Here is a 10,455-nt window from a genome sequence, read left to right as displayed (position 1 = left end):
GTTAATATGACATAGTATACTAATTTGTTGTATTTTTCATCTGAACTGGCGGGTGGCGCACCTCATACAGTTCGATGTAACTTGTAAATTCGGTCTAACCATGCAGTTAATTTGTCATAGTATACTAATTTGTAGTATTTTTCATCTGAACTGGCGGGTGGCGCACCTCATACAGTTCAATGTAACTTGTAAACTCGGTCTAACCATGCAGTTAATTTGTCATAGTGTACTAATTTGTAGTATTTTTCATTGGAACTGGCGGGTGGCACACCTCATACAGTTCGATGTAACTTGTAAATTCGGTCTAACCATGCAGTTAATTTGTCATAGTATACTAATTTGTAGTATTTTTCATCGGAACTGGCGGGTGGCACACCTCATACAGTTTGCTGTAACTTGAGAAGTAGGTGTACCTATGCAGGTAATCCATGCGGTTAATTTGTTTTAGTATGCTAGTATTACCCAACTGAACTGGCAGGTGAACTGTAAACCCGGAGGTAAGCTGCACCCTGACCTTACCAGCTCAAATTTACGGAAAAACGTTTTTTGACAGAAAACAAAAGAAATCCAAAGTCTAGTCTTTAGAAGTCAAGTTCATCCACTGTTCATCGAACGTTAACTCACTATTCACTAATATTGAAACGGAAAATACTTTAATGTAATTTTAGCACTTTAATGTAATGAACATCGTTTTTACCAACTTGGACATATGATTGATCTTTTTCTGGTATTTGTTGACAGGAATTTCTTAAACACAGTTTTGCCATAGATTTTTTTGCATTACAACAAGAACATGAGCGGAACGTTTGTAGCTTAGTACATGCAACTAGGCATAAAAGTGGATGCAAAGATGGAAAACTGGCCACCAGAGGCAGCCTTTTTCAGATCTTCCCGCAGATAAGCCGTGCCCATTTCTAACAACTTTATTTGTAATTGGGGTAACATAAGCCAGATTTTTATACTTATTTAATAATAATGAAATCCCTTGCATATATTTTATTCCTTATTTGATGAATTTGTATGGGTTATCAAATAGTGATGAGTGAATTTAGGGAATAATTTCACACATGCTTTGTCAAAAATCAAATAATTTCATAAACCTTAAGGCAAGAACAATTATTTGATTTTGGACAAAACAGAAGTGGAATTATTCCCAAGTTTCACGAGTATACATTGTACCATTTTATCAGCTATAAATCATGGTTGACAAATCGCATTCATAGGACGTGGTTTTTTCAAAAGTGAACACCATTCTGGCACTGTAGAAAAAGTTGCCATGGCAACTCATGTTATTAATTGAATTATTTTATTGAACTTATTGCAAGAATTTTATGGTACACTTAGATTCTATTGAAAGTAATATAAACAAATGATTATTTTTAGATTTGAAATAAAAATTTATGCATTCACAAACTCTAGAACTTGTTCTTTTTTCTACGTAAAATCGACTAACCTTTCATCCATTTCACTTTTTATTAACATTTCCTGGCTTATGTCAGGTTTTAAATGCTATTATTTACAGAGATATTGTAAACATTTTGCTGAGATTTTGTGCACTAAAACACCAACATTTTAAAAACATTTCACATACTTTACCCCTCCAGTTTTACAGACATTTTATTGACATTTCCTGCCTTCTGTCAGGTTTTAAATACTTAATTTACAGAGATACTGTGAACATTTTGCGGAGATTTTGTGCACTAAAACACCAACATTTTAAAAACATTTCACATACTTTTCCCCTCCAGTTTTTTGAGGGTTTTTGTAGACATTTTATAGACATTTCATGCATTCTTCTCACTCACTTTTTACAGAGATAACACTGACATTTTATATGGATGGATTTACAGAGATTTTTTCTCGTGTAAATTTTACAGAGAAAGTAAAGAGATTTTACAGACATTTTGTACTTATCGCATAAAATCTCTGTAAATTTTTCCTTCAATTTACATAGATTTTATTGAGATTTTGTACACATTTTATGTCATCGTAAGGACGAAAATGTGTTAAATTTTACAGACTTTTTATGGAGTTACAAAATCTCTGTAAGTGTGCAAATTTACAGAGATTGTAATTTACAAAGAAATGTGGACATTTAACACAGATTTTACCAACTTTTTTGAAGTCTGTAAATGGTTCAAGTTTTCCAGTGCTTTTCGTGTCATTAGCACGCGCTCATGAGCACGCGCGCGTACAAAAGGTAAGAGTTGTCCCTCAAACGAGGCCTGATAGCGAAATAAATGCTCTTTTTCTCTCAAACGAGCACGGAGACCCCCGATTTTTTTTCAGGTATTTGCTAAGAACAATCTAATAAACAACATATTTGAAGAAGAAAAAAAGTTTGATAGTAGAACATGAATTGTTTTGGAAAACAGTTCCGTACTGGGTGTATTTTGGCCAAGACGAGGACTTCAAGCTAACCACGGAACTGTGCCAAAGAGTGCACTATTCCCACAACCATGCAATCAAAAACGGCGTAAATGAAGCAATACTGCTTATGTGAATAAAAGAAGCTTTATTTTCAAAATAGAAAATCGAAGGTGATTCGAATATTTAACGCGAAAAAAGTAAAAATACCCCATTTTAAGAACCTGCTGACTCATAAACAAGCACGGTGACCCCATTGTTTTATTGCATTTATTGCATGTTCATATCATGAATGTTAATTATGCCAAGTTTCCAAAAACGTTTGATAGCAGAACAATTTTAAGGGAATTACCTTAATTTTCATAAATCGAGTAGGAAATTATACCAGGAAGGTGTGTGTCTGGTGGATTTTTCGCATTTCCAGATGTGTAGCAAAGTATAGAGTGCCACTCGAAAGATAAGAGAACAACGCAGATGCATAATAACGCGCTCAATATGTGAATCCGCGTTTTCCGTCTAAAGTTGCGTATCGTATAGTCGTATACATGTTTGTGGCCTTTCGTTTAAAACGCGAAGATTGTTGACAAACTGGAGCTTAGGTTTGGAGTTGAAAAACAGCGCGAGTTACACACGTTCCGTTTGTATAACCGTCGCCAACAGGAAAATGAAAATGCGCAAGCCCTTACTGCAGATATAGGGTCTATGTCAACTCTTGCTTATCAGGATTTGTCCCCTGACGCTCAGATTTACCGCCCAGCATTTCATTGATGCTATCAAAGATCAAGACGACAGGCTTTGACTACGCAGAGGCAAAACACGCACCCTGGAAGAAGCCTTGTCGTTGGCCTGTGGACTTGAAACAATTTGTCTCTTGGATGGAGATCGGCCAAGAAACTCTCCAACGGTTTGCTCTGTGGATGAAGTTGAAAGCGAGCCTGATTTGTTTAAAGCTCGGTTTGAAATGTTACTTTCTGACCTTCAAGCGCAACAACAACGCCAGGAGACTCAACAAGCTGCTCTCCGAGTTAATGTCTCTGAACACCTCTGAAAGCTAGCGACGCCCATCAGCCCCACGTTATTTCAGTCAAAATGGTCCATCCTGGGATTGCAAAAAAAAAGGCCTTTACCGTCGTAACTTCCCAGCACGCAAGTCACATGAAAAAGACAATTTTCGCTCGGGAAACGCCAGCAGGGTGTCACCCAAGAGCCAGGGGAATGCCTGTACTTAAGCAGGATATGACTTGTCCCGATGTGTCCATGGCAGAGTTTACTGTACATGCTTTCATCGTTACACGAGCAACGCGTGCTTTTCCTTCGCTGACTTTTTCGCGTCCCCCTTCCCCCCAGACAAAGTTGAAACATTCGTGTGATCGATGAACTACTCTTGATTTCGGACACCGTCAAAAATCAACATTGTAATGTGGGGAAGGGGAAAGCGGGTATTGTCCCAACAGTTTTGTCCAGTATTGTAGGTCACAAGTTGGTAATAAAGTACGAGGCCTTATTTTCCATGCTTTATTGGTATAACTTGTGTTATGTGGTTGATAGACACTGGTGCTGCTCCTTCAATTTTGTCGTTCAAGATTTATAATTCTTTACCTGCCAGTGTCAAGCTTAGTTTGAGTTCAGCCAATTCTGCGATTGCTCTTTCTGATGGTCAGCAAGCAAAAATACATGGTCTGGTACATTTTGTGGTGCACCTGGGTACTAAAGAGTTTCAAGTGCATGTGATTGTGGCTGAGGTTGAGGATGAGGGCATTCTGGGTATGAACTTCTTTTCACTAGTTGATTTGCATATCGACATTGTAAATAAAACGAAATGGCGATTAATGGAGAAGTGTTTGTTCTGATTTCAAGAACCAGCTCCTTATCGCAAAATGTATGGTGCGACGTTCAACATTAATTATTATTGAAGCTAACACTGAGGTGATTGTCCCAGTCACTGTTCACAAGCGTTCTAGTAACTTCAATCCAAAGCCATCTCCATTAGGGGCTCGATTGTTAGAGCCTTGCCTCACCTCACAACTAAAGGGCCTCAGTGTTGCAAGGACTCTGGTGGATGTTCAAGAAGACAGAGCGGTCCCTTTACGTGTTTTCAATGTTTCTAACGAAGTCTACCACTTGGCTGCTGAGACTGTGGTTGCCCTGGCTAAGCCCGTTATTTACGTCACTTTACTGAAGTTTTATGAGGAGAACCATGAGAGTGTTGTAGGCAAAGCCAGAGTAGTAAATTAGCATGTATCACACGAAAAAGTTGAAAGTCCTTTACCAGAATCCCTACAGGAACTTCTTGGAAGAAGCACTGAGCACTTGACTGACAATGAAACTGAGAGACTGCACGAGTTACTATTATACAATTACCAACATTTGTTCTCCCTTTCCGACGAGGACTTGGGCACTACACATATTGAAATCGGCAGTGTGCTCCCAATCCGACAACAGCCCCGGTGCACCTCTCCATGGGAACATGCTGAAATCGAGCGACAAGTAAATGACCTCTTGCAGGAAGGAAGGTGAAAGAATCATCAAGCCCTTGGTCCTCCCCAATCATGCTGGTGACGAAAAAGGATGGTAGCCAGAGGTTGAATGTAGCAACGGTAAAGGAGACATTTTCAATACCGCGAGTTGATGATTTACTCGCTGCTTGAAGCGGCTCGAGATGGTTTTCCACGTTTGAACTTGCATGCTGGAGTCCTAGCCTACCCGACCAGAGAGGGTAAGTTTGTGCTAGACCATGGAATTGGTGCAGTGTTAACACATCTTCAAGACGGGATGGAAAGACCTATTGCATTTGCAAGTCAAACACTGTCCAAGTCTGAAAAGAACGATTGTGTAACTCGTCGTGAGCTTTTAGCAATAATTGTAGAGTTTGTCAAGCAACATCGGCATTACCTGCAAGATACAAGATTCGGCATTCGAACTGATCAGTGCCCCTTGCACTCTGTCATTAAAGCTAAGGATCCAGAAGGACAACTAGCACGTTGGATTGAATTCTTAACTACGTTTGAATTTGAGATCCAGCATCGACGGGAAAACGATCACAAAATGCTGATGCACTTTCCGGTCGACCCTGTGATGACCGTTGCAGGTTGTGTAAGGGCTGGAAATTTCAGAAACAAGTGTCTTTTGGTCATGTGGTCATGTCCCTAACCAGGACAATGGGAAACCAGCAGAATGTGAATGTCCTGTTGGTGAGCGTTGTGCCACGGTCAGGTTAGAACCAACATGGACTTTCCACTTCTTGAGGAGTAGCAAGAAGCAGACCCTGATCTTAAGGTCACTATTGGATGGACGAAAGCTAGTGAAAGGACGCCATTGACGGAGGATGTGTCGCCTCAGAATCGTGCTGCAAAGATCTTGCGGTCACAAGGGGACCGGCTGCTCTTCAGAAACCCGTACTTTGCTGAAAACGGGAAAATGACATAAGAGATCAGACGAACAACCAGGTTGTTCTTACTGTCGTTCTCTGACAGACGGCGGGTCATAGTGGTGTACGAAAGACCATAAGCACTCTTCAGTCTCGTTATTATTGGCCAGGACTTGGTAGCCAGTGGCCATGTACGTGGATCAAAGAAAACGTGGGTAAGGAGAGGTAGTGCTCCTTTACAAGAGGACGTGGTAGGAGCTCCCATAGAACGGATTGCTATTGACATTCTTGGTCCACTGCCAGGTGGAACGCTTCAGCAGGACCCTCGTTGAAATGTTGCGAGGGAAGATCAAGAAAGATCAGAAGCACTGGGATCTTCAGCTAACAGCTTGCATGATGGCCTATCGAGGTGATGTTCCTTTGGATGCCATAACCGGGGCACCTCCCGATGCACCACAACTCAAGATGGACAACGGCCCAGCTATTCAAAAGAGATTGGCCAGTGCTCATGATTTGGCTAGACATTTGTACAATTCAGCCATGCCCCAGAAACGGAACTATGAAAAACGCCTTGCTGGTAGACCATTAATTTTGTTATTGTTGATTCTGTTTGGCTGTACAATGTTCGGAGAAAAAAGAGATAAATTCCAGAGTTTGTTGAAGACATACAGTCAGGTCCGGTTAATGAGAGAGAGGGAATTGTACTTCAACGGTGAGAAAAGAGGATGATGTTACTTCTGGACCTCAGAATGCTGATTGCATTGGGGTAGATAACAGTGACCAGCCTGATGAAGTGAAGGACCCAGATTGTGGAATTGTAGCCTTACTGTAATATCATCAATGATGAAACTTCTACCCCCTGTGAAAATGGAGTCCTTGAGGAGACAAGTCACTGCACAAGGGAATTTATCTTTTCTACATTCATTCGACGCAAAAAGGATGGTACTTACAGACTGACTCTCAATCGTAAAGAATTCGGTGATAATGTGCAATATTAAATACTTAATGACTGGTCCCGAGGAAAACAGTTGATTTTGTTTCCCGAGAATCTCAATGTTTCCCCGAGGCGCAGCCGAGGGAAACATTGAAATTCAAGGGAAACAAAATGAACTGTCTCTCGAGGGACAAGTCATTAAGTGATTTGTTATATAGCACAAAAAGAAAAACGACAACAGCAACGGCGGTTGTCGTTCAACATTCGCGGGTAACAGTGCACTGTTACTCTCTGACGTCATATATTTTGCACTGTTGCCCGCTCAGAGACTTTTGGCGGGAAACAGTTTTATTGTTAGATGTCATGTGACCTCGAAGTAACCAATGAGAGCGCGCGCTGTTCGGGGAAAATTCAGCTATATAACAACATCATTTAAGTCAGTCAGTCAGTCAGTCATTCAACGTGTCAATGTTGTATGGTATCAATACATTTAAAAGTGCTTACTATTCTGTACAATAATTATTATAGTAATTTCCGACGGTTGAAGAATTGCATGAATTAGTCAAAAGTAAATATTCTGTCGGCACGACAGAGAGGCTTCTCGGGTATTTTGGCAGCTCTTAGGAGTACATAGGATTTTTGGTGGGAGACTTTGGTCATTCAAGATCGGTCAGTCTCCCCGTTCACATGGTTTTCTTTATTCTTCGATCGGTTTTTAAAATGATCTATCAGTTTATCTTGTGTATTCCGGGTCTTGTGGTGCTGCATTAGATCAGGAATACGTTCCACATACTTTTTGGCCACTTCTAAAGGGCGTTCGTTATAGTGGCTTTTCGTTTCTGGCATAGCACTTCTTCTCATAAGATTATCAACCTCCACGTGTTATTTTTGTGGTCCTATGCGGAAATCAGAACTTGTTTGCATTGTATGACTGACTGACACATTCTCAATAAACTTTCAAGTTGAGACTCGAGCTTGTGTAGTCTAGAACAACGCAAATGTTTGCGTTTTAAATGGAAGGGCAACCCTTTCATTAGACGTATACCCCAATGGGCTTGCCTGCTGCGCACGATTATTCACTAAGCTGTTAAAGCCCATGTTTGCTAACATAAGACTCAAAAGGTGCAAGGTAGCCCCTTATATAGATTACCCTTATCTACAAGGAGACACCCATCAGGAATGTTGGAAAATGTTAGAAACACCTCCTTGCTCTTGCAATATTTGGGGTTTATTATCCACATAGACACGTCAATGTTCATCCCTGCAAAGCATTTACTTTTAAGTAAACTCTGAGGAAATGACAGTCACGCTGACACCAGCCAAGACTGACTGTCCAAGGGCGGCATGCATAAAACTCCAGGCCAAGCATCCCTCCATCAGTGAGCTTGCATAGGATCAGCAGTTCCCTTGCCGTAGAATTGTGATCGTTGTTCCACAGAACCCTCGAAAACGAAAAAATTGATGCCTTGAAACTTGGATGCAAAAATGCAATTGAGTAGATCAGCTAAACTGGACTTGCAACGGTGGATTGATAATATCCAGCAAGCAGACAGGAAAATCTCACCACCGAGTCCAGATATTGTGATTACTACGGATGCATCAAAACATGGGTGACGAACAGTGAGAGACAAGGAGACCATGGGTGGTCGGTGGTCCCCTGTGTAAGTAACTCAAAGTAGTCCTATTTGTATTACATTCATTGTGCAACGATTTTAGTAACAAGCACGTACAGTACGAGTTTTGTCAAATAACAAAAACCACCGTCTGCTACATAAACGATATAGGAGGCAGGCAGTAAGATTGATAATTATATATCATGGAAACCAAACCCTGGTGCTACTGCTGTGGATGCTTTTTTAATACTATGGGGCAGGAAGCCATTTTATGCATTTCGCTTACAGATGACCACAGCGGACAAGGCCGTGGGAGTGATGTTGCACCCATGTGGCCTACTCAGACGTTTTACCTCAGGATAATGTCCACGTTGACTCAACAGCTAAGACTATTGCTGACGAAGGAGAACCTATTAAGGCTGTCACATTGCCAATCAAATAACCCACTATGAAAGAAAATGCAACTCGTGGTATGTTTTGTATCCGGAAATGCCTCGAGGCAAAAGGAGTTCCAGACGAAGCTCGAGGAATCATATTGCAGTTCTGGTGGAAATCCACCCAAAACCAGAACGACGTGTACCTTAACAAGTGGTCCACATTCTGCAGTCAAAGGAACATTGATTCGCGTGCAGTTCTGTAAGTAATGAATTAAAGGTTCTAACTTTGTAGGATATAGTTATGTTAACCCAGGTAACCGCTGATCGCTTTGCCTTCATTTGTCGATTTATGAGAGGGGTTTACATTTCGAGGCCAGCGAAGTCTCATTATACCACAGTTTGGGATGTTAAAGTTGTGATGGACTATTTTTGACAATGGAAAGACTGTACAAATCTCTCGCTTAAGGAACTCTCAATGAAAACTGCACCACTAGTAGGCCTTAATTAAGTATCAACACAGGTTGTGCAGTCATTGCGTGAGTTAGACCGAATTTACATGATGCAAGGACAAGTTTACCTTCAAGTTTGACTTGTTTAAATAAAGTAGGGCGTCTGTTAAGTTTCCAGTCATGGAAATTTGCTTTCTCCCTGAAAACCCTAAAATTTGTGTTGTTGAAACATTGTCACAATTCAATACAATACAAACTTTTATTTTAATGCCGCATATACAATATTTTACAGCTCAAGATGGAATTGAAATGAAATTAAGAAAAAATAAATGAATGGTGAGAAAACCTGAGAGAAACTACTAGGTTTATAATGAGTCAGGTTTCCTCAGTATCTTAGAGCACACAGTCATTAAAAGAGCAAGAAACTAAGTTGTTTTTGACAAACCAGATTACCTTACCATGATTCTGTTAGTGATAGTAATGGTAGGCGCTGGATAATGTCTCCACCGGCATTGAACAGACTTAACTGATTAGAGTGTAATGTGAAGTGCTAAGTATGTACCCCATATGAACCATGTAAGCGTTAGCCCTACTGATGGAAATGGGCCCACACAAGGAGAGAGAAAAACTCTGACCAGAGTAGGAATTGAACCCACGACCTTCGAGTTAGATTACCGCTGCTGTACGGACTGAGCTACAATTACGGTCAGACGGGATTGACCCAACTAGATTCAATGCCTATGGTACACGAGCTGCTTCCTCCTCAGCAGGTTCACAGGCAGGAGTACCTCTAATGGCTAGCACTGGGGGATGGTCCTCTGAGCGAACTTTTGCTAAACGTTTCGTGTGCCTATTGACTGAGTCGGAAAATGCCACAATACTCTTGGTCCCAAGAGGAAGCAAAAACAATGCTTACTCAAGATTTGGAGGACGATCAAAGAATAGTCTGTTATTGTTCGGGGCCAATTCAAAACAAAAATACTTTTGCTGAGGCAATCTACTGAACTGAAAGACTGTAGTGTTTTATTAAAGCTGATTTTTGAACGAAATGATAAATTAAATATGTCATATATTGAACTGCGGATATAAAATCAAGTTAAGCCATGATACTCGCATTTTATCAATTCACCATTTTTACCCCCAAACAAATTGCGCAATGTTTATGCAAACGTTTTGGGGGGTAAATGAGGTGTATTATGGGGTTGAAGAAGTAATAAATTGGGCAGAGAAGCCTGACAAATACAGGACTTCAGCGGGGTTTGATTCCGTGACCTCGCAATGCTGGTGCGACACCAACCCAGCTATGAAGCCTCTGATGTTGAGAACTGGTCATTTGTGGGTTCTAATG

The sequence above is a fragment of the Montipora capricornis genome, chromosome 3 (genome assembly GCF_036669925.1).
Source record: "Montipora capricornis isolate CH-2021 chromosome 3, ASM3666992v2, whole genome shotgun sequence".
NCBI classification, from domain to species: Eukaryota; Metazoa; Cnidaria; class Anthozoa; order Scleractinia; family Acroporidae; genus Montipora; species Montipora capricornis.
The sequence above is the reverse complement of the archived record's forward strand: the minus strand, read 5'-3'. Positions refer to the sequence as shown.